Raw genomic sequence first — 19,455 nt, 5'->3', positions numbered from 1 at the left:
GCTTCTACTATTCTATTTTTTATTTGACTGGTATTTGTAATACTTTGATGTGTTTACAATTCGTACAAATTGACCACTGTGATTTTTACACTTTTCCATACATATGTGAGGCTGTGAAGATGAAGTTAGAAATGTGTATGGAAATGCCAAGGGATTGGTAGAATTTGCTGAGTCTAAAATAATTCTTATTCCTACATTGGGGGGAAAATGAATGTGGGCTAAACGTAGGAAGGCCTGTTGTTAACTGGGGACATTCTGGACCTAAATTTTATGTGAAAACAGCCAAAGGCTGTCAGCTTATTTTTATCACAGGCAAGCAGGCCATTTGTGCATTAAAAAGCACAATTCTTGAATAATCATCACATTTCCTTGTTTTACAAATGTGGAGCTATCACTCCAACAGGGAAGGTGATGACAGCAGTCACTTCTGTGATTCCTGTTGTTGTTTTATTGTAGGCATTCTAAAATTAGAGGCAAATACTTGCTGCAGCTATGGGCTTCTTCAATCTTCCCACTTTGTTTAAGTTATAACACCATAGTGGGTACTGACTACTTCTTAATTTTCCTTGCGCCCCCAACAATACATACTGGAGAAATTTTTCACTATCTGCAAAGAACATGGCATGAAATCAGACAATTAGAGGTTTTAAGTCCGCATCTTAATTACATGTCTTTTCATAAGTACTAATAACACTATGAACTGTGATTTCCTTACTAATATGTGGGCGAAATTGTATCTTTTGAAGAACAGTATACTTTAAAATAACATTTTCTACTGTTGGCCATGACCCATTGTAGTCAATAAAATTCTACCATTTACCATCCCAGACTATCTCTTCGGCATAATAGATTTCTGTGTTCTACTACATCATCAGTACCTCAAAAATGAAGTGTGGTTGGGGAGAACGACTTCTGGTGTCACTTTTTTTTTTTGGAGGCTTAATGAATTACAGCATATTTGTCTATAAATGTGTATTGTTTTCCAGTTCTGCATAAGAGGAGTCTGCTACATATTATCTCCTCCCATAAAGGATCCTAGATGCCCCCTTGCCCCAGACTCCCAATTCCATCCCTCCTCCCAGAGTCCCTTGCTATGGTGCAGCATAGCACGCCCAGTCCAAGTTTCATCTTGTATTCTCCCTTTCTAGGAATAATGAAATTCCTTGGTGGGAAAATTTTCTGCATTAACTTCTTTGAATATGCTCTCTGCCCTTCTCTCCTTCTCTTCATCCTCAGGCATCCCAATAACGTTCACATTTTTCCTCCTGACGGAGTCTGCTAGTTTACAGAGTTATTTCATTTATCAGAAACCCTAGTGCTATCCAGAGTTTCCTTTAATTCAAGCATTTCCTTTCAGAGTTCTCTCTGTGAATTTTTTTTTTTTTTAGTTCTTTGGTGAAGATATCTCTGGATTCCTTAATTTGAATTTGTATGTTGTAGTTAGAATCTTGAATTGTCTTCATAATGAGCTTTCTGAATTCAAACTTACATATATTTTCCAAGTCCTTGTGATGGACATTTGCATTTCTGTCTATATGTTGGTTGAGTGTGGTTTCTGCTATTCACCCAACTGGTTGCATTGCTTACATGTGGTTGTGTGGCCAGGGGTAGGCAAGTCTTCCAGATCTGATTTGGGTAAACCCACACTGGGTGATGTGATTGCTGTTGCCTATTTTTGACTGCACCCTGGCCTCTAGCCACCCTATGCCACAGTCTCAGCTGTTCCCATGCTACTGTCCAATGCTCTAGGCTGAGTTCACACTTCAATATGGTTCAGTCTGCTTTCCAACAGCTGCAGGTATAGCTCTGGATTTGAGCCACCTGTCTCATGATAGTCTCCCCACACCCCTTCCCATACACCTGTTTGTATGCACCTGTCCCTCAGCAAGTATCCTCAGTCTTTGTGGGCAGTAATGTGAGGTTCCAGGTGTTGGTTTTTTTTTTTTTTCTATTTCTGTCTTATCTGGTTTCTCCTGGATGTGTTTATTTAGTGCTTGTTACCCATGGCCATGTCCCTAGTACTCCAAAAGTATCAATTTTTAATCTCTTAAAAATTGAATATGCAGGGCTGGGTGGTGGTACACTAGGTTAGTTGCACATGTTACCATGCACAAACCCCCAGTCTTCACAACCAATAACTTTAGGTAATTTTTTGTCTTGTTTTGTTTTGTTTTTCTCTAGAACCTGGGAGCCTGATATTGGATATGCAGTTTTTTAAAAGGTTATTAGTGACTTAATACTGATTTGCAAAATTATAAATAACAGGGGAAATCAACTTAGTGCACCACTATGTTTCTAGAGACCTGTGACTTTTCATAGCTTTCTGCTTGAGTTTGCTCAATGGACTACAGTCTGATGAAGCAGATTTGGAGATTCAGAAGAGGGAAATGTGGGTCAGTGGTAAGGAGAGGTTGGCGACCTGTGTTGGAATAAGAAGATGGCTTAGTTAAGGGTAAAATGTACTGATATCTGTTTTGGGGGAGTGTGGAAAAGGATCCTTGTGACAAGGACAATCCTGTAAATCAACATTTCCTCAATCAAGTGATGCTGGAGTTGTCAAAAAAAAAAAAAAAAGAAAACCATAAAAAGAGAAAAATCATAAAAAGTAAAATAAGATAGATATAAGTTGGTGTGCACTTACATCCAAAGTATATTTAAGTGAAAAAAATTTACTTTAAAATTTTTTTATTGGGGATGGGATGTGGAGTTCTGGTTACACATGTACAAACTACTGGATTTCACTGTCAACCATAAACCATTAATCCCCCCAATCAAGGGAAAAATGGGGAAAAAAAGAAAAAAGCCTTAAGGTATAAAATAATGTATATATATATTATGCTAGATCTTATGTAAGAATCATATACAGTCCCAACTATGGCACCATCTCCACAGATAATAACTTGGGTTCACTTGCATGTTAGATGTCAGGCTCAGGCAAAAACTAGTAAAGCCATGGCCCCCTTCAAATATACCTAAAATAGACCTACGAGCTTTTTCCGAAACAGAGAACCCAAATCTTCATCTGCAATATTCTTGCCTTTAGGTTTATGACTAGTCAACAATTTGTTCTGCTTTATATCTTAACTCTTTTTTTCAGCCACAAGGTTCCAGATGCTACCATGATGCCAACCGGACTTCCTTGGGCAGAGGACCCCACCACGTGTCCTGGAGCCCTGCCTCCCCAGAGCCCTCCTCCACTAAGGAAAGAGAGAGGTAGGCTGGGAGTATGGATCGACCTGCCAAAACCCATGTGGGGAAGCAGTTACAGAAGCCAGACCTTCCACCTTCTGCACCCCAGAATGATCCTGGGTCCATACTCCCAGAGGGATAAAGAATAGAAAAGCTTTTAAGGGAGGGAGGGGGATACGGAGTTCTGGTGGTGGGAACTGTGTGAAGTTGTACCCCTCTCATCCTATGGTCTTGTCAGTATTTCCATTTTATAAATAAAAATTTTAAAAAAAGAATCACATGTAGTCAAAAACAAGACCATGTAGATACATTAATATAATTGAAATGTAGATGTGGAATCTATAACAATGTGCATATATGTGTATATGTATGTATGTTTCATGTTCTCAGTTTTGCATAACTAAACTGAGGGAGAATAAAGTAAAATCTATTGCAGAAATTTATCAGTGGAGAGTATGGGAACAGAGAAGAAAAGATTGATCTAGGAGTAAGGCTAAGTTTTGTTTAACATATAGATTAAATTTTAATTCTACCAATATCTTATGATTAAAAATAAAATTTAAAAAATTCAAAAGGAACACATTAAAATTTGAACAGAGACAGATGAATGCAGTTTTTATCGTACACATATACCATATTAATCAAATGACCACATGGGGATAAAGAATTAATGATAACTTTTGAGTGCAATACTCTGACTATAGAACTGTAACATGATATAGTCTACCAACACCACCAAAACCTACACAAAAAGAAATCTAATACTTGGATTAATAGCTTTTTTAATTATACTGATATTGATACAGTATATTTGAAACTGTTTGGGATTTCTGAGTAGAATTTATATACATATGGAAAGAGCAAATAAGCAAGTGTTTTGCTCTTACTAGGAATCTGGTTCTCACTGGGAGAAGGAAATAAGAAGGGTCAAACAGAGTGAGTCAAGAAAAGTTTGATACCACATCTGCTGATCTCAGCCAAATCAATGTAACCAGTGCCACCTCAATAGGTTTCACTTCGGACTGTGTCCAGAGATGCCAGGCCTGGGATGTCAACCCTCCAGCTCCAATACTCTGGTGAGTCTTTTCCTAGCTCATAGGATACTTTAGTTCCATTTCTGGCTGCACGCCTCCAAACAAAGTTATAGAAACTAGATATAGACCAGGGCCCATGAGATGGAGTGCATGTGCACATGTATCCATAAGTTAAGGGAAAGTAGATACCTTGAAGTGAAAGGATGCAATAGTCTACAGTGATTCAATAAGTACAGCAAGCAAACAGAAAGACCTAAAAAGGCATCATAAAGCACCTATGCAAATATTTTCTACTTAGACCTAGATACTCTCGTCACCTACTTCCTTCAGTCTAAGTCTAACCTTGTCAAATAAAATAAGGACTACAAAACCTGGATAAAGGCTAGAGACCGGCACACACTAGTGGTGGTCCTTTTGGTCACTACCAGGCCACCACATCATCTGGAACCCTAGTCAGGGAAACCTGGGATTCCTACACAGATATGATGAGCCTAGACTTCTAACAGGTCCCTCTCTCCACCATCACTGGTCATCTCCATCAGGAACAACATCATAAACCCTCTTGTGGGCCTCTATAGGACCTTGCCCTCAATCTAGAACAAAGTGGTAGAAATTTCCCCACTCTGAAGAGAGGCTGGGTCAACATAATTCTGCCACTGAAGGAAGACTGGTCCTGAAATGAGTACAGCCTAGAATGTTCCTAGCTGTGACCATGGAATGTGAGCTCAGACTGACAAGGATACAGAGGTTATACAGGCTCCAGTGCTGTATATGAATAGACATGGGCCCAAGTCAGATCGATGGGGTTTGTAGTTAGCAGTATTTATATACTCATTTGCCCTGATCCAGATTTCTGGTCCTATTCCCAACTCTGACACAAGCCTCCCAGACAATACTTTTAACCCACTTGCACACTATAGGGCTCAGGCAAAAATCTGTAACGTCATGGGCCTCTTGGAATATATCTAAAGTAGACTTCCTAGATTCTTCCAACATGAAGACCCCAAATCTCATCTTCTATATTCTTACCTTTAGGTTCCTGATTATTTTTTTTTTAAATGTTCTGATTTATTTTTTAATGCTTTTCAGCCACCAAGTTGCAAAAACAACCATGACACCAGCCTGACTTCCCTGGGTAGATGATCTCACCAATGAGTCCTAGAACCCCACATTCCCAGAGCCCTACCACACTAGGGAAAGACAGAAACAGGCAGTGAGTATGGATCAACCTGTCAACACCCATGTCCAGAAGAGAAGCAATTACAAAAGCCAGATCTCCCACCTTCTGCACCCACATGAAGATCTCTGGTCCATGTTCCCAGAGGGATAAAGAATAGGGAACTTTCCAATGGAGGGGATGGGATGTGGAGTTCTGGTGGTGAGAATTGCATGGAATTGTACCCCTCTTATCCTACAGTCTTGTCGATCTTTATTAAATCACTAATCAAAATTTTTAAAAGATACATACTAAATATTAAATGTAATTTGAGTATATTGAACACATTGACATTTCACAATGTGTTCAATATACTCAAATTATATATATATATATATATATATATAGAGAGAGAGAGAGAGAGAGAGGAGAGAGAGAAGAGGAAGAGTAAAAAGAATTCAGTGTTTATTTCTATATTTGGAGATTTCTTTCTCTTTCAATTTTAGTCCGGGTTTAAACATTTTTTCAGTAAAAAAATAGGTAATAATGTATGACTTTTGCTCAGCATAAAAATTAATGAAAGATCCAGGTGCAAGGATACGTACAACTGTTTAGAAAACTTAAAAGAAATAAATGTACCTCAAAGGGAAGCAGTTAAATAAATTTTGTCATATACATGCATGTGTAGACTTAATAGTATATACGGATAATTGCACAGAGTTAAAATGCTTGCTTATTTCTGTTAGGATACACACTTTATGGAGAGAGATATAAGAACCCATTTAAAATAATTTCCCCTAGAGAATGAGAGGTGGTTGTCAGGGGAAAGGATTTTAATTTTAATTTTCACATTACCTGCTACATTGCTACGTAATTTATAACTTGTCTACCATGAGCTTCTTACTATCCCTGTAATAAAAATCAGTATCCCTTCTTTCTGAAGAGTAAGATCTTACTACGCTATATAAGGTTCTTTAAAAAGCAAATCAATTCATACCTATTCTTTTACTAATGATTTTGCTTCAAATTCAAGTTAGATACTTGAATTTGGCTAAGCTGTGTGGGTTATGCCTCAACTCCACCCCCATCTGAAATATGCAGATACGTGCACCTGTGTGTCTGAGACCATGAAGTAGAGTTCTTTCCTATAGCCTAATGGCAGTAAATGTCATGAGTACATCCAATGTCTTGATTCTGGCTGTTGTAAAATCAGAAGTGAAATTAGGAAAACTCTTTCTAAACTGTAAGTCATTATACTTGGATACTATTTTCGTGTCTTTAGAGTCATAGCATGGCCCAATAATCCTAATAGTCATCATGGTCTCCACATTTCCTGAGAACTTGATTTAGAGAGGTAAAGGGACCTGTCCAAGACTGGGTTTCTAATGATAGCATCAACTTTCTCCACAGTGTCTTTCACTCCCACTAATAATGGGTGATTATCAACAAATGAGAATAGCAGAGACATTTTCATCACTGAGTCTTAAATACAGAAAACACTGAGGTGTGCACCCCATCCTGATTTTAAAAGAGTATGTGCCCCCTTTTCAAGACAGCTTTTCAATTTGCTTAGGAATGTACAACTGCAGGCTAAGATGAAAAAACAGGCTTTGACCATTTTCCAAGAGACGGCAGCACATCTCAGCTACTATAGCAATTTTCAAGACTTTATCTCTGTTCACATTGCATTAGAAGTTAAATGGCATGGGTCTGATGACACCTTATGTTCGTCTATGAAAAAAGTTCAAGAGCCAAGGCAAATTTTGGCAAACAAAGTAAGGCGGCTGAGATAGTTCATACTATGGGCATGATTCCGTAGTATTAGTTAAGTCACAGGAAGCTAAGCATCCCTGAACAAGAACTGCTAGGATTGTGATCAATATGTTACCTCTGACATTTGCAAACATCCTTTAGAAGCAAAACACTATTTTAAAACCTTTTAATGTCATTTTATGAAGTTGCCTTGCCCTTTAAATGTCTTTTAATTTCTTCTGAGAATTAAATCAGTTTCAGGGAGGACCCCTTTCTGATTATTTGAATAGCAGTTAGGGGTAAGAAACCAAAAAAAAAAAAAAAAAAGGCTCTTAACCTGCTTGTAATAGCATACTGTCATTGTAACTGCCAAGCTTTCAACTCTTCTGCTTCCCTTCTCTTAAGGATTCATGAAAGGCAATGACAATTTCTTTCTCTAAAAGAAGTTCCAAAACCAAATGTGACTAAAGAGAGATGCCAACAAGGCTTTTTTGAGTGTGGCCTTCAGAGAGAAACAGCCTTGCCATTTTCTGCTACACAGGAGTCTGTTAACTGACTGTACAAAAAGCATATCCTTACTCTTGAAATAGTCTGCAAAAGTGAAAATCCCTTTCACTGATTAGTTTGCCAGTTTGTAATAAAAGAATATGACAAAGTTGATTTGAGAAAAAAAAAAAAAGCTTACTTGGATAGTGTGTGCTCTGCCATATGTATGATCCAGGTTCGAGCCCTACACCTGCCATATTGAAGGAAGCTTCTGTGTTATGGGCTTTTTCACTTTCTCTGTCTCTAACTAAAAGGGAAAAAAAAGCATATGTTAAATGTTACGGATGAGCAATGGGATGGGAAAGGTGGACAGGGCTAGGCATGTATGAAAGGGCTCAGAGCTTACAAGTCCTTTCAAAGTGCTCTGCTTTCCCTGAGCTTCTACTCCTCCACCTATGTGGAAGTTCTCCAAATTCTGCACTTTTTCAGGGTATTATGAAAGGCATAAACATGGCTGGTTAAATTATTCACCACTGTTGATTGATTTAACCTTCAATCTTTTTGCTCTCTCTGGAGGTCTGAGGTGAGACTAAAAGTTTCAACCCCCTTAGTCACAGACTAGTTTCTCAGGCACCTGGACCTCCTATTTAAGTCACCTAGAAGCATTTCAAATGTGCCTTGTTAACATAACAAAAGACACATTATTGCTCTCTTCACTTAGGAATTACTAATTTTTTTATGAGCTCAGAGCTAGGAGAAGAGGATAGGAAATTTACTACCAAAAGAATTATACAATACTTAGTGTAAGCCATAGTGTTTATCATACCTAGCACAAGTTTATGTCTGCTGAACACTAACAGAAATTCAGATCACTTAAGGCAAGTCTTTCCATTGATCTGAAATGAAAAACCCATAGGCTGCTGCGGACCCCCACTTTTGCATTCCAGTATACTGTGTCGGGGGCTCTGACTGTAGCCAACCTGCTCTCAACTGTATTGTCAGCACCTTGATGGACTCTAACCAATCAATTTGTGTCATGCCCACTTTGAAACTGAGAAAAGCTGGGTGCTGTGGTATAAGTTTGTGCAGGTCTGGTAAAAATCGGCCTATAACCGATTAATATAAAATAAACCCACCTGCAGGGGAGTCGCTTCACAGGCAGTGAAGCAGGTCTACAGGTGTCTTTCCCCTCTCTCTGCCTTCCCCTCCTCTCTCCATTTCTCTCTGTCCTATCTAACAATGACGACAATAGCAACAACAATAACTACAAAATAAAAAATAATAATAATAAACGGAACTCCCTGCCCTCCATGTGGCCTCAGGTCTCGTTCTTTGGCTACTTTTGAGCTATATTACAGAATTTTTTATTTCAGATCGAGTGTCTCATAAGTCTTAAAGTGTCTAAATTCTAATATTTGGAGCATGTGAATGACTTTATCATTTCCTTTCCTGTCTGAGCTTGAAGTAGAGTAGTTAAAAGAATGTAGTGTGTTTTCTGAAGCCCTGGTAAATAGGCCCAATTATCTTCACTGTACTTAACATCTCTCACATTATCTCTGCCTTTCAATATCTCTTACATAGGTAAGACAATTTGTTTGCTTTTACTATCAAATCCAATGAAAAATAATTATCACTGGTGCTAAACTAATGAGACAATTAGCATGAGATTTGGAACTGGATAGATTTTGGATTGCATCCTAGCTTGGAGACTTAAGCTTTTATCAAGTGGATCAAATTCAACTATCCTCATTTTTTTATGTCAGCAAAATAGGAATAATGATTGTCATTTTAAGGACTCTATGAAGAATATACTAGGTAATGTATTTGAAGTATCTAGCTTGGTGTTCTGTATGTAATAACAGACAATAAATATTATCTAGAGAATGCAATTGTTACTGGATCTTTTCTGGGCACAGATTGTGGTAATTTGTCCATTATGCATTCATCTCTGGATTTTTGTCCTCCTTGAACATTTTCTTTCTTATATTTTGACTCTTCTGAAAATTATCCTCATTTTTCACAACACAAACAATACTGAACATTTTCAAACATAACAAAAAGTTGAAAAATAAAGGAATGACCACCACAATACTGTGTAGATTCAATACTTAACTAATATTATATGTTGTTCTATGTTTATACTAGTACTTTTAATTTAAAACCTTTGAAACAGACAGGCTCCATGAGAACTTCCTCTAAATATTTCACTAAAATTTCATTTTTTAAAAATAAGTGCAATGTCTTTTATCATCCTAATGACATTATTGTTGAGGGTCAGAAATGACAGGAAGTACCTAGGGGAACATAGACACTGCTGCACTATGCCATAATACATGTTCTCCAGGAACACACCTGTTTCCATATCATTGGGAAAGGAAATAGGTGTTGCATGTAGAAATGGGAGTGGTAATAGGGGTGGGTATGATTTAGAAAGGAAGTGAAGGCCAAGGCTTGGATGTTTATATAAACTAGACCTGTGAGTGTGGTCAGGCACTTTTGGTCTTATCTCTCTCTCTCTCTCTCTCTCTCTCTCTCTTTCTCTCCCTCCCTCGCTCTCTCTCTCTTTCCCCATGTGTGGGTGTCCTTAATTTTCCTGAATAAAGTTTAATTTTTGTATCCATAAATTAGGGCAAAGTATATACCTGAAAGCAAAAATACACAATAGTCTATAGTGAGTCAGTATCAAGTTCATAATGAAATAGTGTCTACTTATCTTAGATACCTTCCTCCCCTACTTCCTATTACAGTTCTCTCGCTTACTCCAAAGCTAACCTTATTAAAGCAAGGACTGCAAAAGCTGAATAAGGGCAAGAGACAGGCATACTTTAATGATGATTCTTTAGTCACTATCAGGCCACCCCATTAGCTGAGGCCCTAATCGGAGAGTCCTCAGATTCCCAAACAGACATGATGGGCCTAGACCTCAAATAAATCCCTCTCTCCATTGTTACCAGTCATTTCTATCAGGAACAACAAAATAGACCCCTTATTTTGTGTAGGACCTTGCCCTCCACTTGGATCAACAATAGTAGAGAATATTCCATCCTTCGAAGGGAGGCTGGACAACATACTCTATGCTACACCTGAGGAAGGTGGGTCCTGATATTGGGGCAGCTTGGAACGTTCCTATTTATGACCAAAGAATGTGAGCTCAGTTCTACAGGGATGCAGAAGTCACATAGGCTCCAAAGCTGAATACAAGCCCCAGATCACAACAAATCAATGGGGTTTACAATCAACAGTAGTGAGTTAAGGGCATGTGGCGCTAAGTGCAAGGACCAGCTTAAAGATTCTGGTTCAAGCCCTGGCTCCCCACCTGCAGGGGTCCCTTCACAGGTGGTGAAGCAGGTCTGCAGGTGTCTCTCTTTCTCTCCCCGCTCTGTCTTCCCCTCCTCTCTCCATTTCTCTCTGTCCTATCAAAGAACGATGACGACAATATCAACAGCAACAACAATAAAACAGGGGCAATAAAAAGGGAAAATAAGTAATTTTTAAAAGTTTTTTAAAAATAGCCTCCAGGAGCAGTGGATTCATAGTGCAGGCACCAAACCCCAGCAATAACCCCAAAGGTAAAATAAAAAAAAGAAAATGACAATAAGAGCCTATGCTTCTTCTAGCCAAGCTTGCTAAAAATAGGAAGATTGCCCACAAGCATAATGGAAATGTCGTTTTGGAAAATGGAAGAGATAGTGATCAAAAAGATCTCTGGATAACATTTATAGATTAATGAGTCCACAAAAAAAGAAAGAAAGAAAGAAAAAAGACTCCTGGCTCATTTATTTGTCAGTCTAGGGTCCTTTTTCCTCCTCAGTGATGTCTTGAGCAAGGAATACCAAGTTTGTCACAAGAGAGGCTAATTTGCCAATGGCTCTACTTGAATCCCTATAGTCTCTTTATAGTTTTCAGAAAAGATTCTTGAAGAATTCAAGAAAATTTGTCTAGCTAGACACATTTAATATATTTTCTTTTGGTTTTTCCTTTATGAATCTGAATTTGTCGTGTTCAACAAAACTTTTTTTTTTTTGCCAACAGAAGTATTATTGTGGTTCTGTGCCTGCACAATAAATCCACCACCTATGGTGGCTATTTTCCCCCTTTTCCTTTCTTTTACTTAGTGGGAGAGGGGGAAATGGAGAGGGGAAAGGGAAATAGAGAAGAGACAGATACATGTGATACTGTTTCAACTTGCAAAAAGATTCCCAACTGCAGGTGGGAACCCAGGGCTTGAACTTAGGTCCTTATGCATGGTAATGTGTGCAACTCAACAGTGTACACCACTAGGTCCCTCAGCAGAAGTTTGGACTATGATGAAAATGATCCACTTCTTTTGTGTGTTGTCCAACATGTTAATAGCTATAAACATTTGGAATGGGCTAATGTGATTAACAAACTTATTTTAAAATTTAATGTTCATCACTTTCAATTTAAATGTAGATATGTATGACTAGAGCCCATTGCATTAATCAATACAGCCACAAACAGTGTGATGATCACTTTGAGTGCCAACATATTTTTCAATATATCCAATTCACAACTCTTATGAATGCCCAATACTCACTTGAGAAGAATGTTTCTTTTGAAATGAAATATTATATATGTACACACACACACACACACACATATATATATATATATCTCGATACATATGCATATATACATCTGTTAAGTCTATCTCAGCTATGGTTATCTCTAAAGTCACTATTTCCTTGTTGATTTTAGTCCTCACGATTTATCTCGTTGAGAGTCGTGTATTAAGATTCCCTACTATTATTGTTTTGTTATATATACCTTGTTTAAGGCCAGTTAGCACAGGTTTTATATATTTGGGTGTTCCTGTGTTGGATGCATACTGACTTTGGTTATAGCTTCTTATTGGGTAGATCCTTTCACCATACTGCAGTGTCCATCTCTATCCACTATTAACTTCTTTCTCTGAAAGTCTATTTTATCTGACAGCAGAAAAACTGTGTCCTTTTTTCTGCACTCTTGACTTGAAACAGCTTGCTCCAGCCTGCCACTTTGAACTTCTATTTGTCTTTCCTTCAGATATGTGTTTCCTGAAGATATAAAATATATGAATCTAGCATTTTAATTCAGTCACTCACTCACAGTTTCTGGTTGGTAAACTTCAGCCACTCACGTTCAGGATGACTACTAGTATATGCAGTTTTCTCACAGTTATTCTGATTTCTGTTTGAGGGTCTGTTCCATAGTTTTGTTGTTTCTTTTCCTGTTTGCATCTTTTTACTTTTTGTGTGTGGTTTCTTTCAGGGTTTTTCATCTACCGCATCCATGGTTTATATGGATTTCTGTTCTCTATTTCCTTTTGTGGTTTGTGGCACCCGGTGCCTCGACCCCCCGTGGAACTTGACAAGGTCAACTGCCAAGTCCATGAGGATGACAGACTTCAAGGAAGCTGCATCCCCGGGAATGGGCTAGGATGCTGCAAAAGGAGTCGATGTTAGAATGTTTTGACTAGAAGATGGCACCTCCCACACAAACATGATAAACCTATAAACCCAAAAAGTATAGCTCCCACGGTCATGACTGACCACGGCCCTGCTTACAAAATAGGTGACATTTCTCATCTTCTTCTTCTAGCGTTTGCCCTTCTTCTGTAGCCAGTCAACAGCGTCAGGTTGAGCCTGATGTAAAGTTTTGAGACCTCCTTTGAATCTGGAGAGGTGGCAGTCATTGACTATGTGGGTCATAGTCTGTCTGGAGCCACAGGGGCAGTTCGGGTCGTCTCTGGCTCCCCAGCTATGGAACATAGCTGCGATGGAACATGGACTGACCACAGCCCTGCTTACAAAATAGGTGACATTTCTCATGATTAATATCAACTGTTTATAGAATTTGGATGAGGAATCATCCACAATATGGTCATGATTCATCAGCTGTTACTAGGCGTGCACTCATAAGACTCATGCTCCAAAAATCCTAGCCAAAAGAATTTGCAGGACAAACAATAAAGTCACTGATACCCAGCTGATTATACAAATGTCAAGGGAAAAACAAATTAACTAAAAACAAATAGTGCTGCATGAACAGTACAGAGCAAGAACTATGATTCTAGGCAGAACTACAAACCCCGATACTTATCTTTTGCTTTCGTTTCGTACCAATGTTTATGTAACTGTGAAACTATATAAAAGCAGAAGTTCTAATCAAGTAAAATTGAGTTAAGTTTTAAGAGAGATAGTCATACTTGAGAGTGTGTAGATAAAACTAAAAGAATGTTACAGTGAAGTGAAAGTAAAAAGAAAACTGCCACGCCCCACTCAACTCCAGAACGACGGGTCTGACAGGGTCAGCACCCAGGAAAACTCTCTTCAAGGAGGAAGAATTCTGGGAGTGGGTCTTGGCATTCTGAGCAGATCTAAATTGGAAACTCTGATTATTGTTTTCATTATGTACATAGTAATGATGCCGTGTAATCGGGGATGAACAGCCCCTGTTCCCAGATTAGATACAGATGAACAAGAAATGAGGTAGACAAAGTTATGGGTCATCAAATACATAAGTTTTAGGAAAAATTCTTAATAATACTTACTTACCTCCTCTTATGAAATATGTTAAAACTCTACGTAAAATACTATCTGCTAAGCCTATTACTCAGAAATGCATCACCCCATGAAGTACGACATTACTGTGTAAAACTGCAAGGCCATCTAATCAAGAAATGAGCTTTGTTCCAGATATTGTTTATGTAAGACTGAAGGATATATAAACTCTCACTTGCTAAATAAAACTTGAGTTCAGATCCCCCCTCCAACAGAGTGTGGTGTGTTCTGTTCTCCCCTGCGAGGCCTCCTGACCCACCAGGTGGCCACCTTCAGAGTTCCCTGATCCTTCCTGCTGCTCCTCCGCCTGAGCCGGCTGTCGCAGTGGTTTCCATGAGAACTGTGTCTGATTTACTATATATAAAGCAGTCTTTTTAAAGTAGGTCTGCATTCACCATTATTTGATTGTATGGTTCTGTCCAATCTGGAAGTTTCTCACATACAAGTCCTATGACTACTACTGTACTGTTCCTTTTACCCTGGCTCCATGGAAGAGATATTTTATAATTGATAAAATTATAAAATTAATAGAATTAAGAATTTATAATTGAGATACTTTTCTGATTTTGATAGTAATTTTCTAACTTGAATCTGTCTTTTTCTCTCTTTGTATATATACACACATATGTACACAGAAATGGCACTTGTGAGTTTTTCATGTGTTCGAACTCTGCACTTTAAACTCTACAATAGAAATTAATTTAATAATACTGCTGAATAGATGTATTAGTCTTGGCCCACCCTACCAAAGAATTACTCCATTCCTGATAAGTGCAAATTATAGAACTGCAGTATAATATATGCAAGTTCTAGTCATCAAACTTGATTATAGTTGCTGTAAGCCATAAATAATATACTTTATATGATAACCATCTTTAACATTTTAAAATAGCCTTAAGTTGATGTTGTGTGTGTGTGTTTTTGCTTAGAATGAATCTTTTTCTTTTTGCTTTGGTAAGATACAGTTTACAAATTTCTAAGGTGTTTGGAGCATGTTTAAAATTGTTTGCAGCCACCTCTACTATCATTTTCATAGAAATTTTTTATCATTCCTAACTGATAGAGTACCTAAAAGATAACAGCTCCATAATCTACCCAGTTCCCAACCTCTGTAAAACCTATTCCACCTTAGATATTGGGGTTTCCCAGTCTCCACGTTTCTAGCATCATCTTCAACCTTTAAAGGTCAATGTACTTCTTGTTCAGCGTGAAAGGGGTATAAATGTGTATGTATGTGTGTGTGTGTGTGTGTGTGTGTGTATAAAAACAGAACAGGCATAGAATTCACAGGGGAGTAAAGACAGGGTATAAGTGAAGAACTGTTATAAAATTAGTTTCCATTTTGCAATGTAAGAAACAGCTGCCAACTACTCAAGACTACTTCTACTCACCAAAAAGGTCAATTTATTTTTACATGTCAATAGCCTCAAGAGATAGAAACCCAAATAATTCAGAAACTAGATGATTTCCATCAATAAAGAGGACTGAGATTTGACTACCACATTAATCAAACTCCATCTACTTTACTGGCAACACGGGACTAGATTTTAGAGATACCTAGGCACATTCAAACACCAATCAGTAGAAACTTCTGGATTTTCCTTCAAATCAGACACTTATTAAATCATTTAAACATTCTCTGGGGGGCTGGGTGGTGGTGCACCTGGTTGAGCACAAATGCGCAAGGTGCCAGGTTCTGAGTCCCTGGTCCCCATCTGCAGCGGGAAAGCTTCACAAATGGTGAAGCAGGGCTGCAGGTGTCTCTGTCTCTCTCCCTTTCTATAAGCCCCTTCCATCTCAATTTCTGACTGTTTATTCAATAAATAAATAAAAATAAAATTCTCTGAAGTATGTTTTTCTCCTGTCCAGAGATACTGTAGACCTCCAACAAAATAAAACCAATTTTATCACCAATAAAATAAGTGTATTCAAAAACAACAAATAGGCAATTAGAAAGTGCTGTGTTGGGAGTCGGGTCCTTGTGTAAGGATCTGGTTCAAACCCCCAGCTCCCCACCTGCAGGGGAGTCGCTTCACAGGCGGTGAAGCAGGTCTGCAGGTGTCTTTCTCTTCCCCACTCTGTCCTTCCTCTCCTCTCTCCATTTCTCTCTGTCCTATCCAACAACAATAATAGCTACAACAATAAAACAAGGACAACAAAAGGAAATAAATAAATAAATAAATAAATAAATAAATAAATAAAAAAAAAGGGGGAAAAAAGAAAGTGCTGTGTTATGGGCTTTCCTCAACAACCTCAATGAGAAGATATGGACAGAATATGCCCCAAAGAAAAGATCCAAAGAGTCAACAAACATGAAAAAAAAAATTTTAATTTATTTATTTACTATTGAATAGAAACAGAGGAGGAGATAGAGAAGGAGAGAGACATCTGCAGCCCTGCTTCACCATTTATGAAGCTTTCCCCAGCAGGCTTCAATCCTGGTCCTTGCACACTGTAATGTGTGTGCTTAACCAGGTGTGCCACCGCCTGGCCCCTGAATAAATGTTCAAAATCACTAACAGATAAATGCGAATAAAGACAATAATGGGATACCCATTTACTCTTGTGAAAAGATCCTGCGTCAGAAAGGAGAGTAACAACAAATGTTGGAGAGGCTGAAAGAGTAAAGGAATCCTTTTACACTGCTAATGGAAATGTAAATTGGTCCAAGTGTTATGAATAGTAGTTTGGAGAACCATCAGAAGGCGAGAAATGAACCTACCCTATGACCTGGCAATTCCTCTCCCTGGGTTATATCTTAAGTAACCAAACACACCCGTCCAAAAAGATCTGTGTATACCTATGTTCATAGCAGCACTATTTGCAATAGCCTAAATCAACCTAATTATTCAACAACAGATGAGTGGCTACAAAAGTTGTGGTATATATACACAATGGAATACTACTCTGCTAACAAGAATGATGAAGTTAGGGCAGGCATTGGCACACTGGGCAGACATGCTACAATACATAAGGACCCAAGTTCAAGTCCCTTGTCCCCATCTGCCAGAGGAAGTTTCATGAACACTGAAGCATCACTGCAGGTATCTCTTTCTCACCCCTTCTTTACCTACTCCTCCCCTCTCAGTTTTTCTCTGTATTTGTATCCAATACAAAAGGTCTAATAAGGAGGATGAAGTCACCTTCTTCAACTCATTTTGATTGAAGCTTGAAGGAATCATGTTTAGTGAGATAATGCAAAAGAGAAAGAGAGAGAGAAGAAGAGAGAGAGAGAGAAGGATGAATAAGCAATGACTTTACTCATCTGCAGAACTTAAAAAACAAGAACATAAAGGGATAACAAAGTAAAACTTGGACTGGGTATGGCATATTGCACCCAAGCAAAGGACTCTCTGGAAGGAGGGCAAGGAGAGGACTGCAGTGGCAGGGTTTTGAGGTCCTGGTGCAAGATAATGGAAAAGGTCTTGAGCTGGTAGTGAGAGTGTATTATAGACACCTATTATAGCAAGATGAGAAATTGTACTCACATATCAAAAACTATGCTGTAAACCATTAACCTCCCAATAAAATGATAAAAGAGAGAGAGAGAGAGAATGGTGTTATGAGAAGACGTGTTCACATTCCTAGAACAAAAGCCAGCATCCAATTATATAGTTTTTAGAGGGGCTGTAACTATACAAAAAGGAACCTTTACTCTTCCACTGGTGGAGGGAAATACCATCACTCCCTTTTAGAGATGAAAGGCAAGTGGAAACTTGTTAACTGGCTGATTGCACATGCCTGGAACCTCTAGCCTAGCTTCCCAGCCCCATAGAAGCTCCTATGTTTTAATTTTCACAGTATGGTAGAAGGTTAAAACAGAGCTGCTCCATGAAGAAGCTGAATTCATGTATTTCATTTGGTACATTCAAGATTATTTTAGGATCAGACATACTTTCACTGAAAACAAGTTCTTCTAAAAGCAATTTAGAGATGCATGCAATTCTCATTATCACAAGAGAAATGTTGATCCCTTTGAGTTATGCAGGGAAGAATAAATATCTAATTATTCCAGTTTAATCATTGTCATTCTTTTTCATCTCCCAACGCCCTAGTCATTTCTTATTGTTTTTTTTCCCTCCCTACACCCATCAGCTCTTTTTAAAAATGATCCTTTTGAGTGCAGCAGAGATAAAAGAGGCTTAAAAATAAGAAATAACAGAAGTCTCTGCTCTTCACAGGGATTACAAGTGGAATTAACGTGGCTATATAAAATCAAGCCGCAGCTTGGGGTTTGAAAATGACAAGGTTATTTATTCTCCAAAATCTTGGGCATTGGTTAGGATGTTATTAATCACAGCAACTAGGAAACTTCGCAGATGGAGAACTATTGGGTTTTGATTCTATCACAGTGTTCTTTTAAAAATCAATGTGTGAACATGGAAAAAAATGCTTTTGAAAACTGTCTAAAATTAAATACAAAAGTATCAATCTTCTGCACTTCCTCTCCCACCTTTACTACTCCACTCTAGAGACAAGCATATCAATAGATATGAACCATTTTAGAAAGCATTTGAGAATGTTCTCTTCAGAATTTTAAGTGTTTTATTTCCCCTTGTATTTTTTGACTTATCTATCAACTTCAGACACCACAAGTTCATTCTGTGCAATTAAAGATTAGGAAGTTAGCAACATTCTTACTAGTTCTTCATACCTCATATTTTGACTTTGTTAAGTATATTATTATGTTTTCATATTTCATTTATTTATTGTGCTCGCTTCGGCAGCACATATACCAAAATTGGAACGATACAGACAAGATTAGCATGGCCCCTGCGCAAGGATGACACGCAAATTCGTGAAACATTCCATATTTTTTAAACGTCAATGGCTTAAACTCACCCATCAAAAGGTACAGCGTGGGGGGATGGATCAGAAAACATAACCCAACCATATGCTGCTTGCAAGAATCTCATTTATTTATTTATTTGATAGAAACAGAGAGAAATCAAAGGAGAAGGGAGACAGAGGACAGACCAAGAAAGACACCTGCAGAACTGTTTCATCATTTGCAAAGCTTTCCTCCTGCAAGTGGGGACTGGCGGCTGGAGGCTGGAACTTGGGTCCTCCTGCACATATAACATGTGTTCAGCCAGATGCACCATGACCCAGCTCTTCTGTCAGTTGTATTATTTTAGTTTCTTTAGTACTTGTATGCAAAATTTGTAGATGATAAAGCATGCAAATGGGTAATTTTGCATATGTTTTCATTGTTACTTGCAGGTCTGTATTTTCCCCAAGTGGAATATGAACAGCAAGTTCATTTCTTAGCTGT

The 19,455-nt window shown here is 38.2% G+C and overlaps 1 non-coding gene across 1 annotated transcript; it reads left to right on the top strand.

Moving 5' to 3' along the window:
* Positions 1-18,891: 18,891 nt before the first annotated feature.
* On the top strand, positions 18,892-18,998 carry LOC132535360 (U6 spliceosomal RNA). Its single transcript, XR_009547143.1, has one exon. It is a non-coding gene; the product is annotated as a U6 spliceosomal RNA (small nuclear RNA).
* Positions 18,999-19,455: the final 457 nt, after the last annotated feature.

The sequence above is a fragment of the Erinaceus europaeus genome, chromosome 21, assembly GCF_950295315.1.
Source record: "Erinaceus europaeus chromosome 21, mEriEur2.1, whole genome shotgun sequence".
In the NCBI taxonomy this organism is placed as follows: domain Eukaryota; kingdom Metazoa; phylum Chordata; class Mammalia; order Eulipotyphla; family Erinaceidae; genus Erinaceus; species Erinaceus europaeus.
This window is presented reverse-complemented; position numbering and strand designations above follow the sequence as displayed.